This window comes from Lutra lutra, chromosome 8 (assembly GCF_902655055.1).
Source record: "Lutra lutra chromosome 8, mLutLut1.2, whole genome shotgun sequence".
Lineage (NCBI taxonomy): Eukaryota > Metazoa > Chordata > Mammalia > Carnivora > Mustelidae > Lutra > Lutra lutra.
In genome coordinates, this window is record NC_062285.1 from 71,376,760 (window position 1) to 71,394,174 (window position 17,415).

The 17,415-nt window shown below is 45.5% G+C and overlaps 1 long non-coding RNA gene and 1 pseudogene across 1 annotated transcript in view; one reads left to right on the forward strand and one right to left on the reverse strand.

Annotated features, from left to right (window-relative positions):
* Positions 1–17,415, reverse strand: part of LOC125107219 (cationic amino acid transporter 3-like) — a 143,647-nt pseudogene that overhangs the window by 21,536 nt on the left and 104,696 nt on the right.
* LOC125107224 (uncharacterized) overlaps positions 1–17,415 on the forward strand; it is a 167,333-nt gene that overhangs the window by 19,326 nt on the left and 130,592 nt on the right. The window contains exon 2 of the long non-coding RNA XR_007129492.1: positions 7,082–7,087. This is a non-coding gene — a long non-coding RNA (uncharacterized LOC125107224). The remainder of the gene's footprint in view (positions 1–7,081; positions 7,088–17,415) is intronic.

Consider the following 17,415-nt stretch of genomic DNA (forward strand, 5'->3'; position numbering starts at 1 on the left):
GTTTATAGCAGCAATGGCCACAGTCGCCAAACTATGGAAAGAACCAATGGACAAATGGATAAGGAAGATGTGGTCCATATACACTATGGAGTATTATGCCTCCATCAGAAAGGATGAATACCCAACTCTTGTAGCAACATGGACGGGACTGGAAGAGATCATGCTGAGTGAAATAAGTCAAGCAGAGAGAGTCAAGTATCATATGGTTTCACTTATTTGTGGAGCATAACAAATAACATGGAGGACATGGGGAGATGGAGAGGAGAAGGGAGTTGAGGGAAATTGGAAGGGGAGTTGAACCATGAGAGACTATGGACTCTGGAAAACAATCTGAGGGTTTTAAAGGGGTGGGGGGGTGGGAGGTTGGGGGAGCCAGGTGGTGGGTATTAAGGAGGGCATGTATTGCATGGAGCACTGGGTGTGGTGCAAAAACAATGAATACTGTTACGCTGAAAAGAAATTTAAAAAAAAAATCTTGGAAAAAAAAAATCTAAAAGAAACAATTCAGCAGACCATGCAGCCAAAGAGGCAGCAAAAGGTAAACAGATATTGAGCCTTATACCAGGCTTAACTCCAGTGGAATCCATAACTCCAGTCTATTCAGACCAACAGATTCACGTAGCTCAGGAGCGAGGATATACTAAAACTACACAGGACTGGCTTGTTAACAATGAGGGAAAATCTTTATACTCAAAAATAGTCAATGGAAGGTAATGCAGGGCCTACACCAGGTTACTCACTTGAGCAAAGATGTTTAAAAACACTCAATTAAAAATATATTTGATGGAGTAAATTTAATAGCCACAATAAAACAGGTCTGCCGATCCTGTATTGTCTATGCCCAAGTAAATCTGGAACGTGCAGCTTGCCCTCCCCCTCTTTTATAACCAGTCTAAAGGCATGGATCCTAACCAGGAGAGGACTGGCAACTTGATTTCACACAGATGCCACCTTGAAAACTTGTAACTTTGTATTAGTAACTTTGTACTTTGTACTAGTAACTTTGTACTTGTAACTTTCTATTAGTGTTTATTGATACCTTCATCAGATGTGTCAATGCCTTTCTATGTAAAACTGAAAGAGCCGTAGAATAACTAAAATTTTGTTGGAGAAATTATTCCTAGATTTGGCTTTCCTCCATCTCTTCAAAGTGACAATGCTCCTCCTTTTACCACTCAAAGAACTCAACAAATAGCCTAAACCTTAAAAATTAAATATTTCTTGCATTCAGCCTGGTATCCACCATCCTCTGGGAAAGTAGAAAAGGCTAATCATACTTTAAAATGCCATCTTTTTAAACTTAGTCTAGAAACCCAGTAAACTTGAGTAACTCTCTTGCCAATAGGATTTCTCAGGATAGGAACGGCTTCAAAACAATCTCTTGAGTTATTGTACAGAAAACCATTTCTTTCTGTGGATCTGTTATTAGATGAAAATTATAATGCTTTATTAAATTATAATGTTTTATTAAATTATTATTTTTAAATTATTAAATTTTTATTAAAATTAACAAAAATGCTTTATTAAATTATTAAATTATTCACTGGAAGCTGGTTTAATTAATAAGTTACTCAATGAATATACTAATCATATACTCCCAAAACCTGATTTAACTATAACCGAAAACCCACCCCATGTAAATACGGGAGACATGGTTTATTTAAAAAATTGGAAGTCAGACACAGCAGAAAACCTAAATCCAAAATGGAAAGGTCTATATCGAGTCATACTATGTAATCCCACTGCAGCAAAGCTAGAAGGACAATCTTCATGTGTCCATATATCTAAAATAAAACCTATACCTCCTTCACAGGAACACAGTGAGCAAATTAACTTGCTTTCTTACTCCTGTGAACCCATAGAAGATCCAAACTCCTCTTCAAACAAAAGTGATGGTTGTATATATTCTCTTTATCTTCCTTTCACCTATCTTAACTGACAATTCCTTTCTACAGTGGATGCAGCATTATGCTGACCTACAAAATCAAATGGGTTGTTGGATATGTGGAATTTTGCCTCTGTCAAGTACGTCTGGGTTACCCTGGTGGGTTTTCCCTTTACAGGGCACTGATAGAGACTCTCTACAGGATTGTATTTCAGAAATCATATATGGAGATAGTATGTATCAGGATAAGTCTGTAACTAATCAAGATGTTTCTTCCTGGTCCATGATCAGTGAGACATGGAGTTTACCAGGACATAACCAAACTTTTTCATACTCTCAAACTATTAAAGTCCTAACTGGCCTTAGAAGCCCACAAATTAATACCTACCAACCAGGGCCTAAGCTACAAAACCCTACTTATTGCTATACTGAGGATGGCAAATATCAAATTTGGGATACATATTTGTGGCTCAACCCGCTATCAGACAGCTCAGTCAAAAGGCAGTTTTATGCTGGGAGCAAAGGAATCGTACATATGCAACCTGGGATGGCTATAATTAGAAATGTGTTCCCGAGGGGCCCCTGGGTGGCTCAGTGGGATAAAGCCTCTGCCTTCGGCTCAGGTTATGATCCCAGGGTCCTGGTATGGAGCCCTGCATCAGGCTCTCTGCTCAGCAGGGAGCCTGCTCCCCCCCGCCCCATGCCTGCCTTTCTCTTTGCCTACTTGTGATCTGTCAAATAAATAAATAAAATCTTAAAAAAAAAAAAAAAAAAAAGAAATGTGTTCCTGAATAATAGTACTCCAGGCTACTCACTGGTTTGCTACTGATTGGGTAAGGTGACATGGCACCAGATGGCCAGCTCCAAATGGAACCCACTGGATCTGTGGAACTAACCTGTGGCCCTGCCTTCCTCCACAGTGGACAACTCGTTGCACCTCAGTGTTATGCCCAAGTTTTCACATCTGAGAGATCACCAAGGATGTGGAGGCTGAGAAAATTAAGGCCATCTCATCTCAAGTTTAGCTGATATGGGAAACAGAGGGAGAAGAAAATCATTAAAATTCCTCACCTATTGACAAGCCCTTGAAACAGACAGAGTGGCTCTCCCCTGGGGACTTAACTGCCCTCACCCTGAGATTTTGCTAAGGACAATCCTAGCCTGACTGACCCCCTACCCCGACAGGTCTGACCAGAATCCTGTAAGTCTACTTTAACAATTCCTTTAGGAAACTCTATTTCTAAACCTCCAAGATAGTGTCAAGAATCATTCCCAAGTATATGACCCACTGATATACATCTAAAGGGTCTCACAGGAAGATTTTTATTATTGGTAATGAATAACCTTTTCCTCAGACAACAGCTAGCCCCTCAAGGTCCTGGAGACCTCACTTCCAGAATTCCTTAGAGACTTACATCATCCATAACCCCCTTGTCCTCACCCACCACCGAGTCCACCCCTACTCTGCCTTTAAAAACTCTGACTGTAATCTGGTTCGGGGTCCAGGTCCCTACTCCGCTGTGTTGGGTATACTTGGGCCCAGGCTTAAGCTTGTCAATAAACCCTCGTGTGATTGCATCGGTGCTTGGCTCCTTGGTGGTCTCTCGGACGCAAAAACTCGGGCATAACAAGGAGCCAACACCAATGCAATCACACGAGGGTTTATTTAACAAGCTTAAGCTTGGGCCCAAGTATACTTGACACAGCGGAGTAGGGACTTGGACCCCGAGGTGACATGCTTAAGCTTGGGCCCAAGTATAGCCAGTACAGCAGAGTAGGGACTTGGACCCTGAGGCTAGTTAAGGCAGGGGTTTTTATGGGTTATTACAAGAGCCTTGGGGGGCAGGGGAGGAGAAGTTTCAGACTTTTCTGCAGTAATCTGATTAGCTGTTGCCAGGGTGTTGCAGGGTGGGGGTCTCTGGAACTAAAGGAAAGTAGGGGAAAGTTCAGCCCTTAGTCACAGGGGCCTGAGATTGCTGCCAAAGCTAAGATGGCTGTACTTTGCTAAGGCTAAACCTGAGGTGGGATGGCCTTAATTTTTCTCAGCCTCCACATCAGGTTTTGCCTGGATTCATGGATGCATTACTAAAGCCATCACTACTCCAGCTAATCACCCCAATTTAAAGCAAAGATGGACACGATCTGTTTTTAAATGGTATGATCACTTAACATCCATTTTTGCTCCATCTGTAGGACTAGAGGATGTCCTCTGACATGTAGAAGCCCTTAATAAATATACCGCAAAGACACCCAGGGATTCATTAAATAGCATCTCCCTGCTTAATATTGAAGTCACACTGAAGCACAAGGTGGTCCTACAAAATAGAATGGCTTAGATGTCCTAACAGTCACACAGCACAGCACATGTGCAATTATCAAAACAGAATGTTGTGTGTACATCCCAGATTATCACAAAAATGTCACAGGACTAATAAAAATATGAAAGCCCAAATTGGGGATCTACAAAATCCTTCTTTCTCTCTCAGTGATTGGTTAAGTTCCTAGTTTAAGGAGGATTATGGTCAAGGATTAAAGATCTCTTTATTGGACTTCTCAATGCCATCCCCTGCTCCAGCCCCCTTCTCTTTTCTGATCCCCAGCCCTGGGGCTGCTGGCACAAAGAGACACCTGGCTTTTCCTTTATGGTTGGAGAGCAGGTGAAATTCCCCCTCCCAGAGGTGATGGCTCACAGGGGCCCAGTGGAGAACTAGGGCCAGAGCTGGAATCCATGTGTTCTTGATTCCCACGCCAGGGTCTGCCCATTGGTGCTGACCTCTGCTCCTCAAAGAAAGCATACTTCCTAGGCTCCAGTGGGAAGCCAGCTCACAACCCTGGGTTTAAACACCCATGTCAGAGCTCCCCCTTCCCCACATGACATATGCTTACACCCAGAACTGGGCACAGAGGACTGTCAACCACAGAGCACTGACATGTAGGCCACACACAGTGTGCTCTGTGTTAGGTCCCCCAGTAATGGGTCCATGGTTAAAGAAACGAGATTGAAGGTGACAAAGCGAAGGTCAAGCAAAGCTTTATTTCACGCCAAGCATCAAGAATCAAACTGGACGTCCAGGGCCTCACCTCTTACAAGAGAGGGCAACCTCTCACTGCTTCACAGACAAGCTTTTAAGAGCAAAGGTCTTGTGGTTGGGCCTGGCCACGCACAGGTGGCCAATGAGATTGTAACACACAGAGAAAGCTGCACAGTCATGTTAGGTCACACATAAGTGACCAATTGAATTACAATTTACCCTAGTAGATATTTGAACCAGCCTATCACCTTGGTCAGAACTAGCGCCCAAAAGGTGCCCAAAGGGTGGGACCCATACTCCTTGGTAGCTAGGGAGACAGTATAAGCCCCCCCTCCCACTGATCAGATGTCTCCACCTTGCCTGACCCACCCTTGTATTCGGGCTTTGTTACCTGGGACTGGTTTCTGGACTTGTTTTTAAGTAAGTCCCCTGGAGGAAGGGGGCCAGGGACAGTTTAAGTTTTAAACAACAAAATTATTGTTTAACTGGATGGAAGCGCTCTGGCTAAATATGTCCTTACACTCTGTACATCCCCACCCTCAACACACTCCCTCTGCTCTTCAGAGCCCCATGGCCTTGTCCCTCACCTCCTACTTCCTGAGCTGTGGGAGGAACTTCTCATTCATCATCTCCTCATTGCCCTGTGTTTCCAGAGGCTCCTCCCAGCTGCAGACAGAGAAGCCTCTGCTCACTCCTACCACAGCCCCTGTTTCCAGTTCCAGTGATGAGCAGCCGAACTGGGGTCTCAGGAACGCTCTGGGCTCTGAAAAGCTGAGCTCTTGGTCTTTGAGACACCTGCACCACCAACTCCCTCAGATCTTCCTAATTCCTAGGCACCAGAGGAGCATTAATTAATTAGCTTGTGCAACCAGCCCTAGGCAGGATCTCATCACAGCACACCACAGGGATCCACTACTGACACATCTTGACCCCGGGATGCGGGCACACACCGATTACACAGCCAGCAGCTTAGCTAATCATCACTTGTGGTGACACTGTGGCTCACAGAGGAATCTCCAGCTGCCTTCTCCCCACTCTCCAGCCCACCCCCCACAGTACCTGCTTATGGAACAGGATGCCGGAAAAACTGGTTGGAGAAAAGTTGAAACTTGCTGGGAAACAGGAAGCCAGAGGTGGAGTAGCAGAGTGAGGATTGGGGAGGAAGAGTTAGAAAGAAAAGAGGATTTTCCTACCCATCACTTTGGGCTACAAACAGACTCTGCATTTAGTAACTGCAGCAAGAGGGAGTGCTGGCTAGACTCCAGGAAGGATTTCCTGAGGAGCTGCTCCTGTAGGATGGGACTGGGAGAGGGCACCTTTCTCCTTACATAAGCAGGAGGCAGGAGATGATGGCCACCAGGGTGGGGGAGAAGGGAGAAAAGAGCAGTTTGAGGAACTCAGCTGTCTGCTTCCCTCCTGCCTCACAGCGGCAGTTCAAGGGAACAGAGAGGAGGCAGCCTCACTGCAAAGAGAGACAGCTCCCCAACCCCAAAAGTCTGTCCCACTGACTTTGTCATTCTGCTGTCACTCCTCAGCTTCTCCGAGATTTAACATATGGACTGTCTGAGCTGCCGAAAATTTAATTTTCTTCATTGATACTATCTACCCACAAAAAGCAGTTCATAAATTCCCCACCTTTTTCAGACTTCCCGCCCCGTCTCCACCCAACATTTCTCCAGGGGAGTCACATATTTGAAAGTACAACTCAAGCTTAAAGGCGGGGCATGCGCAGTACTCCCCGCGGAAGTCCCATTCAAGAAGACTGGCCTTCGCTGCGCATGCTCAGATGCAGTAGACCCCTGCACAGACCGCTGCTGAGGGCATGCGTCTTCCACAACTGGGGTCCACGTGCTCCATATAGTATATACAGCAGGTCCCTGCGTCGGGACTGAAAGGTCCCATGCCTCAGCCGTGCTTGCAGTCCCCAGCCCTAACAGCCGTGTGACGGCTGTCACTCCCACACAGGACAGAGTCAGATATCCTGACCTGCAATGCGCACTCCAGTCCCTCCTACCCAGGCTCGGCCGGGGAACAGCTAAAGGGCCCCCTCCTCAAGGATCAGAGCCCTGCCCAGACTCCCACATGACGGTACAGCCACGGTAGGAAACATGCTCAAGTCCACAGGCTGTGCACGGACACGGACGCAGAGGAAGAAACGCCCCAGGATCTGGTAGGGAGTCTTCCTTCACACCATGGCAACCACTGCAGTCCCCTCCTCCTTACCCGAGACCAAGTGCACACGGAGATGCTCCTCCATGAACTACAGCGTCGTGCCTCCGTTGTCCTCCCCAAGGAACAGACATTACTTTCCACCATCGAAGGGTGTATGTTGGCAACAGGTTACCAGCAGGAGTGTGCTCTCTCCACAGGACTCCTTATTCATTCATTCATTCTTTCTTTCATTCGTTCGTTCTTTTATTCATTCAATTTTTTTCAGTGTTCCAAGATTCATTGTGTATACACCACACCCAGCCTTCCATGCAATAGGTGCCCTCCTTAATACCCACCACCAGGCCCTCCACCACTTTAGCCTTGGGAGGGCACCGCCTGGCAGAAGTTTCTTGTAATACCTGTGGCGACCTGGCGGAGGAGGCTATAATGCATGGGCAAGAGGTCAGGCTGATGGCCACCACCAGGTAGTTTGTGCCCAGAGTCAGACTGGGGGACATAAATGTCAGGGCTGAGGGAGTTGAGAGTGGTTGTACCTTATCCACCTGCCTCCCCTTCCTTGCTGGCAGAGGGACACCTACATGACCTGAAGCCACGTATTTGAGATGGCAGATCCACGGCTCCAGCAGATCTGGATTCCTGAGTTACCTGACCACAGACTTCTACAGTGGACTATGTGATACAGACGTTTATTGTGGGAAGCCACTGCGATCTAAAGGTTGTCCTTTGTAGCTGTTAGATGCCCTTTATGTCATGCACCAATCAAAGTAATAAGACCATAGCTGCAAGCCAGGAGGCTAGAGGCACAGCAGATTTGGTCTGTGATGCGTGGAAGGCAGAGAATTTTTCCTTGAATCTCATCCTGCTGTATGACTTTAGACAAGTTATTTAGCTTTTCTCAGCCTGGGTTTCTTCAGTGATACAAACTCATGGTAACAATATGACCCGCTTCACAGTAATGGTTGTGAGGATCAAAAGAGTCCAAGAATGTAAAAGGCCTTTGAAATCAGGGGGTTACACATGTGATTGGCCATTATTCCAACAGGTGACACATCATGGTTATTAAAAATGTGTTGAATAAATAAACCTGAATGAAGGAATGTGCTTAAATGGGTGAGGAGGGGTCGGAACTACATCTTGGTCCTCACTAAACTATAGACTTATAGTTGTATGAGGAGGGACCAGGGTGATCTCAACACCCTGAGATCAGAGTGGGTCCATGGGTCTGTGGGGTGAAGTGGGAGCTACAGGAACAGGGCATTAGTGAGAACCTGAAACCACCCTACCACCCAGTCCCAAGAAATGGGAAAACAAAAGAAAATATATAAGAGGGCCCTAAAAAAAATAAAAAAAAATTGCCTTTGCCCTAGAATTACGTTAACGTTTCTCCTACTGTTACGGACTGAATGTTTGTGCCTATCCCTGATGTGTATGTTGAAGCCCTAAAGCACAGTGTGATGGGATTTGGAGATGGGACTTTTGGGAGGCACTGAGGGAGGGTTAGGTGAGGTCAGAAGGGTGGGGCCCAGATGATGGAATTGGTGCCCTTACAATTAGAGACCAGAAATGTGAGGACATGTGAGGACACACTGAGAAATCACCTGTCTACAAGCCAGGAAGAGTCCTTATCAAGAACCAAATCAGCCAGCACCTAGATCTTGGCCTTCCCAGCATCCAGAAATGTGAAAAATAAATCCCTGTTGTGTGTGCCACCCAGACTACCATATTTTGTTATGGCAGCCCCAGCAAACAGCCTACAATATCTGATACAACAGCTGCTTCTGCAATTTGCAAAGCACCCAGCATAGCATCTGGCCCGTGCAGACACTCAGGGAATAGTAGCCATTGTGATTTTCTGAGAAGACATCATGTTATATTGGAAAAGATATGGGTTTCAGAGTAAGATTGATCCAAGAGACCTTGAGCAAATTACCCTTAGAATTCACATCTCTTCACCTATAAAACTGGCCAGCATCCTGCACAGTCATTGCAATGATTCTGTGTGTGAAAGAGCCCTCTCCATACCTAGGCTCTCAGCTAGTGGTGAGTCCAGGACCAGCATCCATCCACTCAGCATTTATTACGTATCAGGCACTGGGCTAGATGAAGCATTACCAGAGCCAGGACCTCTACAAAAGAGAAAAGAGGCTTTAAACTTCAGAAAATAGGATTCATCTTGCAGCAGCTCCTTCCACAGCCTCTGGAGAGACTTTCGAAAACTTGTCCACCTTTTCCCAGCCCCAGTCTGGAGTTTGTCTGTATTCTAACACCAACAGTTCCAAGATCTCACAACAGCAAGCAGTCTTCAACTCTTACCTGTAGCTTCCACTGGTCCTCAAGGTAGTACTCCCCTACTTAAAAAAATATTGCCAGGGATTGTTTTCCTAATCCTTTAAAAAATTTTTTTTAAACATTTTATTTATTTGTCAGAGAGAGAGCACAAGCAGGGGGAGCAGCAGAGGGAGAAGTAGGCTCCCTGCTGAGGAAGTAGCCTGGTGTGGGACTTGATCCCAGGACCCTGAGATCGTGACTTGAGCTGAAGGCAGACACTTAAGTGAATGAACCACTCAGATGTTCCAACCTTCCTATTCCTGGTGGGAATCAAGTCCAAACCTTTTAACATGACATAGGTTAACAAAACATTAACTACTATATAACCTAGAGCCCAAACTTTTAGTGTTATAATAAACAGAAATGGATTTATTGGCCAAGTAAAGTCCAAAATACATGTTTAATAGGCAGTTCTCTGCGTAGTGGTGATGCAGCGTTGCTTCTAACTTGTGGCCCAACCGTCCTCTCCTCAACATTTGGCCTTCAATGTCAGTGTTCTTACGGGCATTTGCATCAAACCACAAAGAAAAGACCATGAAGGATCTGCCCTGGGAGGCTTCATGGGCCAAACCTGAAAGTGGAACACATCACTCAAAGGAAATTGGAAAAATGTGGTTCAGTTGTGTGTCCAAGAAAAAGAAGGCAAGAGATTCTTATAAATACATAGCGGGCTCACCTTACCTGGCATTCAAAGTTCTCCACACTTGGCTTTAAACTTACCTTTTATATTTGATTTTTCAAATTTGATAGCCTTTACCTTTCAAACTTGATACCATTATGCAGGTATAGCTATTGGTCAGCTTTGCTGAACAACTAACTCCCAAATCTCAGTGGCCTACAGCAATAAAAGTTAGTTTTTTCTTTTTCCCTTTCTTTTCTTTTAAATTATGTTCATTTAGCCACTGTATGGTACCTAGTTTTTGATGTAGTGTTCAGTGATTCATTAATTAAGTGTAACACCCAGTGCCCAGCACAGCACATGCCCTCCTTATTGTTTATTTCTGACTTAGGCATATGCAGACTCTAGGCAGGCTGCAGCTCTGCTCCATGGGACTTCTCATTCCATGACCCAGGCAGAAGGAACAGTTCTCATGTGGAATATGCCCCTTCTGGTTGCTGAGAAGAACAAGATAGTGGAAACTCTCACACGCAAACATGGCAAATGTCTGTTCACATCCTGTTGGCCAAAATAGGAACCATGGCCAAAGTCCAAAGTCAACTAAATGAGACATATATACTCCTGCAGGAGATACTTCAAGTCATAGCGTAATGGGTTCAGAGGGAGAAAGTAACTAATTTCAAACAATACATCAATCTATTAGAGCTGCCCCCTCCATCTATGGTACCTGATAGACATTACTCATTAAGCACAGCACACTTTCCTCAGCATCCTTCTCAACACATTTCTGGCAGTCGTTGCTAATATTCCAGGTGAAACAAAAGGATTAATACCTCTAAAATTGATATGCTGTACTTCTGTGACCTCATACGTTTCCATAAACATTACAGATTCCCATCTCTGAATCTTTTCTTCAGCCTGAAATAAGCTCAGCCTTCCTAGACCTTCTCCTGCCAGACTATCCAAAGCCAATCCATCCTTCAAGGATCTGCATTTCATGTCCATTCTTTCAATGAAATTCACTGAATACCTAGCCCAATACCTCACAGACATAGTTGCTGAATGAACCTGTTTCACATCACCTGAGCCTTAAACACAAATGCTCAGTGAACATTCTCCCTTGATTAATAGAAGTGTTTCCTAGAACAATGGGAGCTTGTATCACATGTAAAATATGGATGAAAAGAGGGCCTACTATATACTGTTGCATTAAATGGAAAATTCTTAGCATAAGCACATTGTAAGCACCCGATACATGGAAATTGCTATTAATTTTAACTCTAGCTGAGACCTTGTTTTCTTCTTTTCTTTTATTTTTAAATTTTATTTTATTTTATTTTTTTCAGTGTTCCAAAATTCATTGTTTATGCACCACATCCAGTGCTCTGTGTAATACGTGCCCTCCATAATACCCACCAGGAGGCTCACCCAATCCTTCACCTCCCTTCCCCTCCAAAACCTTCAGTTTGTTTCTCAGAGTCCACAGTCTCTCATGGTTTGTCTCCCCCTCCGATTTACCCTAACTCACTTCTCCTCTCCATCTCCCAATGTCCTCAGTGTTATTCCTTATGCTCCACAGGTAAGTGAAACCATATGATAATTGACTCTCTCTGCTTGGCTTATTTCACTCAACATAATCTCCTCCATTCCCATCCATGTTGATACAAAGTTGAGTATTCATCCTTTCTGAGGGAGGCATAGTATTCCATTGCATACATAGACCATATCTTCTTTATCCATTTGTCTGTTGAAGGACATCTTGGCTCTTTCCACAGTTTGACATTTGTGGCCATTCATACAGATGGCCCTTCTTTTCACTACATCTGTATCTTTGGGGTAAATACTCAGTAGTGCAATTGCAGGGTCATAGGGTAGTTCTATTTTTAATTTCTTAAGGAATCTCCACACTGTTTTCCAAAGTGGCTGTACCAACTTGCATTCCCACTAACAGTGTAAGAGGGTTCCCCTTTCTCCACATCCTCTCCAACATTTGTTGTTTACTGTCTTGTTAATTTGGGCCCTTCAAACTGGTGTAAGGTGGTATCTCAATGTGGGTTTGTTTTGAATCTCCCTGATGGCTAATGATGATGAACACTTTTTCATGTGTCTGTTAGCCATTTGTTCATCTTCATTGGAGAAGTGTCTGTTCATATCCTCTGCTCATTTTTTTGACGTGATTATCTGTTTTGTGTGTGTTGAGTTTGAGGAGTTCTTTATAGATCGTGGATATCAGCCTTTGTCTGTAGTGTCATTTGCCGATATCTTCTGCCATTCTCTGGGTTGCCTCTTTATTTTGTTGACTGTTTCCTTTGCTCTGCAGAAGCTTTTGATCTTGATGAAGTCCCAAAAGCTCATTTTTGCTTTTGTTTCCTTTACCTTTGGATACATGTCTTGAAAGAAGCTGGTATGGCTGATGTCGTAGAGGTTACTGCCTATGTTCTCCTCTAGAATTTTGATAGATTGTTGCCTCATGTTGAGGTCTTTTATCCATTTCGAGTTTATCTTTATGTATGGTTTAAGAGAATGAGACCACGTTTTTCTTCCAGCCTTTATTCTGTGGGGAAGACAAATCCTGACTAATGACACAGACATGTCACCTAATGTTTTTGGAGCCCAGCGACTTACTGTTAAGCACTCAGAGATTTTCAGGTGAAAGGCACCCACAGGCAGGTACCAGACACCGTATTTAGTCATAACAGCAAAATAAGACCAAAAAAATGTAGGGAAAGCAGAGGCTTCCTAACTTCGTACAGCAGAGGATTAAAGCAGACACCCGGAAGAGCAAGTCAATCCTTCAACTGTCATCCCTGAACACGGAGACAGGGAGAAAGATCACTGGAAGGCCTCAGATGCTCTGGGGGGTCTGGGAAGGGAGTGGGCAAGGGCGGGGAAAAGAAGGATGCCCAAGTCCATAACTTGACTTAGGTTGTGGGACGAGTGTGAATCTTTTACTTCTCCTAAATAAAGACAGGACCAATAACAGGTGCTGCGATCCCAAATCATTTAAACCAGTAAAAGGCTTGGGCAAACCAGGCCCTCAAGTGGCTTGTTTAGGAGTTGTGACTGCTCCTGAATTACACCAGGCTCCATTTTCAACTTCATTCTTTCTTCACCTCCCCATCACCGCCACTACCTCAGGCAATGGATCCTCTTCCTAGACCTAGAGGCCACTCTAGGGGACGTCAGTCCAGATGTGTGAGTACTGGCAGGCCCCTGGCACTGAAACTAAGTTGGCAAAAGAAAAAAAAAAATCTATGCACAGCACACAGTTTTTACAGGGGCTGTCCCTGATGTTGAAGCAAAGAAGAAACTGTTACCCTAGCTAGTAGTTCCACGTCCCTTATATAGTAGTAGCTATAACATACTGGCAAGAGCACTGCCCTTGGAGTCCAGCAGCCCTGGTGGAGATCTACCGTCTCATCTCTGTTGCTTTAGATCAGTTCCATAACCATCCTGAGCTGTAGTTTGCTCATCTGTAAAGTGTGGGTAACAATGATACCTATCCCCCAGCCTGTTGGGAAGAACAAATGGGAAAATGCACACCAAAGCATTCTGCCCCCTTTAAGGCATTAGACAGAAGGCCTTAGAGCCCTAAATCTTCCTTCACCATGAGCATCCTTACACATCTGATGAATGTTTTCAGCTGTTACAGATTTTATTTGTGGGCAGTAGTTGGAGTTCCCAAGCTTAGATCTGTGGGGACAAGTCATCCCCACTTAGAAAACCAGAAAAATTGTATTTGGAGAAAACATGGGCTAATTTTAACCAGGGATTTTTCAGAGATGAAAACCCAAATAACTTCTTATTCTCAATCCAATCCTTATTTTAGAGGGAGAAGTCCCCTGTTTTTTTTTTCTTTTCTATCTCTCTCTATGTGTGTGTGTGTGTGTGTGTGTGTGTGTGTGTAAGTAGCCCACCTTTCCTCTATTGAGTTCCTGTTGCCTTTTAAAGTTACTACTCTCCCTACCTCCCCACCCCCCACTTTAGTCTGGCATGGGGTTGTGATGGTTGGGGGTGTGTGCGTGATGAGTGACCATGGTTGAGTGGATGCTGTCCTCTTTGCTTGACATAGGATGAAGATTAGTGGCTGGAAAAGATCAATGACAAAGGCCATCTCACAGCCCTGGGCTGAGTTCTCCTGATTGTTGTTCCTCACCCCACCCCAATAGTTCCCAATTAACTTTCCTCACCTAACTTGCAATACTTCTTCCTCTCAATCCTATCTTATAACATGCCTCCATCTACCCATCTAGGCACTTAGAATTGAGGCTAAAAGGGGTAGAGAGAAAATGGGAAGGAAATACTAGAGTTGGGCTAACACTTAGTCAAACCAGTAGGTTTCTAGTCCTGCTCCTGGCAAGATCTGGTCTAAAGAATGTCAGGTTCTTTTTGAACTCTCTCTCCCTTCACAGCATCATATATACATTTCCCCCTATCAGGGCCCCTTATTTCCCACCTTCCAGTCTATCCCCTAACTCCTATCCCTTTCCAGCTCTAGGTTCCCACTTCCCAACTCCCCGCCCCACCAAGTTCCTGCTGAGGACTTCTCTCTACCCTTGAAGCAGCTGCCTCCAGAATTCTTGACTTCTTGGAGCAGTAGAGTCACAAGAAAGAACATTTCTTTCCCTATATTCTCCCTTTCCCTTCATCTCTTGAATGAGAGCAAAAGCTTTTTTTTTTTCTTCTTTCAATTCAGAGGGTAGACAACTGAGAGAGGGAAATAACTGGGACTTCAGGGGCCTGAGGATTGGGCTGTTGGATCCCTCAGCCATTTTCCAGCTCTGAAGACTCACTCATTACTTTCAGACATTTGTGTCTGTTCTCAGGTATTATAAATCATTCCTGGATACAGCTGGAGTGGGCAAGGAGACCTTCTCAGAATGAGCAGGCCCCAGACTTCAGTAGGATTTTGAATTCAAGAGCCAAAAGGCATGGGGGTGGGAATGGGAAATGGAGGCTGAAGAATTTAGTGGGTGCTCAAGGGTATTAGGAGGTGGGAAAGGAGGGACTGAGGGGTCAAAGTCTTGGACACTGAGACTTAGTCAATGGGGCTGTGGAAAGGAAATAGAAATAAGAGAAATCGTAACACTAGGTAGAGCCTAGAGAGAGTACAGAGTGAGGCAGGATGGGGACTTTCTCAGAAGCCCAGACCTATGTCCTAAGACTAAGAATGATACCTCCAAAGGGTCGTGTGACTCTCCGGGGCTGGAAGCCAAATACACCTTCATCTCCAGGTGTAGTGGCAGAGGCTGTAGGTGGGTGGGGATGGAGTTGGGAGGGAGAAGAGATGGATTGGGGAGATTTTAGAATATTAACCCTTTGATTCACAGGAGGGCAGATATCTGAGGGCAGGATGGAGGAATCATCACTAGCCTGGTGTTATCCTGAGGTGGAGCCAACTTTTGAATGTAGCCTGGACCTACATCCCCAATACCAAGGTGGAAGGTCACTATACCATTTCCCCAAGCTCCATGCCCAGTGCCACTGACTAGATTGGTACCTGAAAGGTCTCCTGGAGCTCCTTTTGGCTCAGATCTATGGACCATGGGTTGGTTGGAATAGGGGCAATGACTTAGTTCTTGAGTTCTCAACATCATGTTGATAGAGCAGAAGGGAGAAAGATGTCACAGATGACAGAGACCATCTGGGTAAGCGAAGCTCATCTCTCCCTATCTTAGCCTTGCTCTCACCTCCATATTAGTGTCCCTCCATACTCCATGTCTGTCATCATTCTTGCCACTATAACTGCATCCTGCCGCCATTCAATCCCTCAGCACTTTCCACTCTCCCTCACTGGTAGTTGCATCAGCATACCCCTCTCCCACCACAGGCTCTCACAGATGGAGGCTGCCGGTGTTCAGGATCACCACATATTCAAGAAAAATATTTGTGAGGGGCAAGATGGCAGAGAAGTAGGAGACCTTGTTTCAACTGGTCCCCTAAAGTGAGCTAAGTATCTACCGGAACATTCTGAACACCCATGAAATCAGACTGAGATGTAAGATTACACACTTCTTGGTCTCTATAGGGGCTGAAGACATCAGTGGAGAGTTTCCATGGAGTGGGAATACTCGGACTGATATCGGAGGATAAACAGAAGGGTGAGAGAGCCACCAGAAGTGACCCATTGGAAAGTAATATCCCAATATGAAAGTGCCCCATGATTGGGAAGCAACATTAACTTGGAGTCTAGTTAAAAGCACTCAAAAGGAGCAAAAGATCTTAAAGGATAGCTGGTGAAATCGGGCAGTCTTAGGCATGAGCCTAAGCCCATGGACCCAGGACAGCCCCCGCTGGTGACCACTGGTGCCGGAGAAAGCCTGGCAGGGCCTCCAGTCTGTAGTCCCTGAGCCTGTGGCTTTCCACTGCTTGCACCACCACTGGGCTGGGCACACTCCCACTTGCCACTGAGAGAACCCCTTGGGGGCACCAGCTGACGGCCTCTAGGACCGCAGCCTTCCAGGATGAGCTGAGGGTCTGAACGCTTCCAACATAAGCCTGAGAGAACCAGGCACAATCTCTGGTTGGGATCTCTTGGCAGCAGCTTTCCACAACCTGTGCCCCCTCTGCGTGCAAGAGCACTGGACATGCCATGGACCCCAGACAGCAGTCCCAGCAATGGCGCTCACCTTGGTTGGGGTTCCCCAGACAAATATTGCTCACAGCTTTAGTGGCACGGGTTTGCAGACACAAGCGAGGGCCTCGGCGGCCACTGGGATGGTGGCTGGGTTGCGCACCACCTGTAGGAGGCTGAGGTGTTCAGCGGAGTTTGCAGATGGGGAGTCTGTGGGTTCTGGACTACCCAGAGGGGAGCAGACTGAGGCTTCTCTCTGAGGCAGAGGTCTGGGTGTAGACAGATTCTTCTCTTGCTCTGACTCACTGAAAAGCCACAAAAAGTGGCCAAAGAATGAAAACCTCCAGAGAACAGAAGCCTAAAAAACCAGTTTTCGCAGCGACAAGCCCCTTGATAACCTTCAGGGCAACTCAACCCAAGCAAGACTGATGGGAGAAAAATGCAACAGACCCTTTTTGGTGGTGACTTCTGATTGCTCTGAATCTTTCCAGGGTGCACCTTGCCTGGATTGTGGGTGATATATTCAGCTATACATCCCCTCAACCACCTCTCACCAAAATGACTAGCAGGAGGAGCACCCAACAGTGGAAAAATTCAGAGACTGTGCCCTCTCCTGCAGAGCTATTGGATATGGACATAAACAGCATGTTGGAAAGGGAATTCAGGGTAATAATTATCCAGGCAATGGCCAGGTTGGAGAAGATCATTAGTGACAACACAGAATCTCTAGGGTGAAAGTAGAGCCGATCTGGCAGAAGGATCACCACACATTCGTGTGGTCTTTAGGCCATGCCAGTATCAAGTT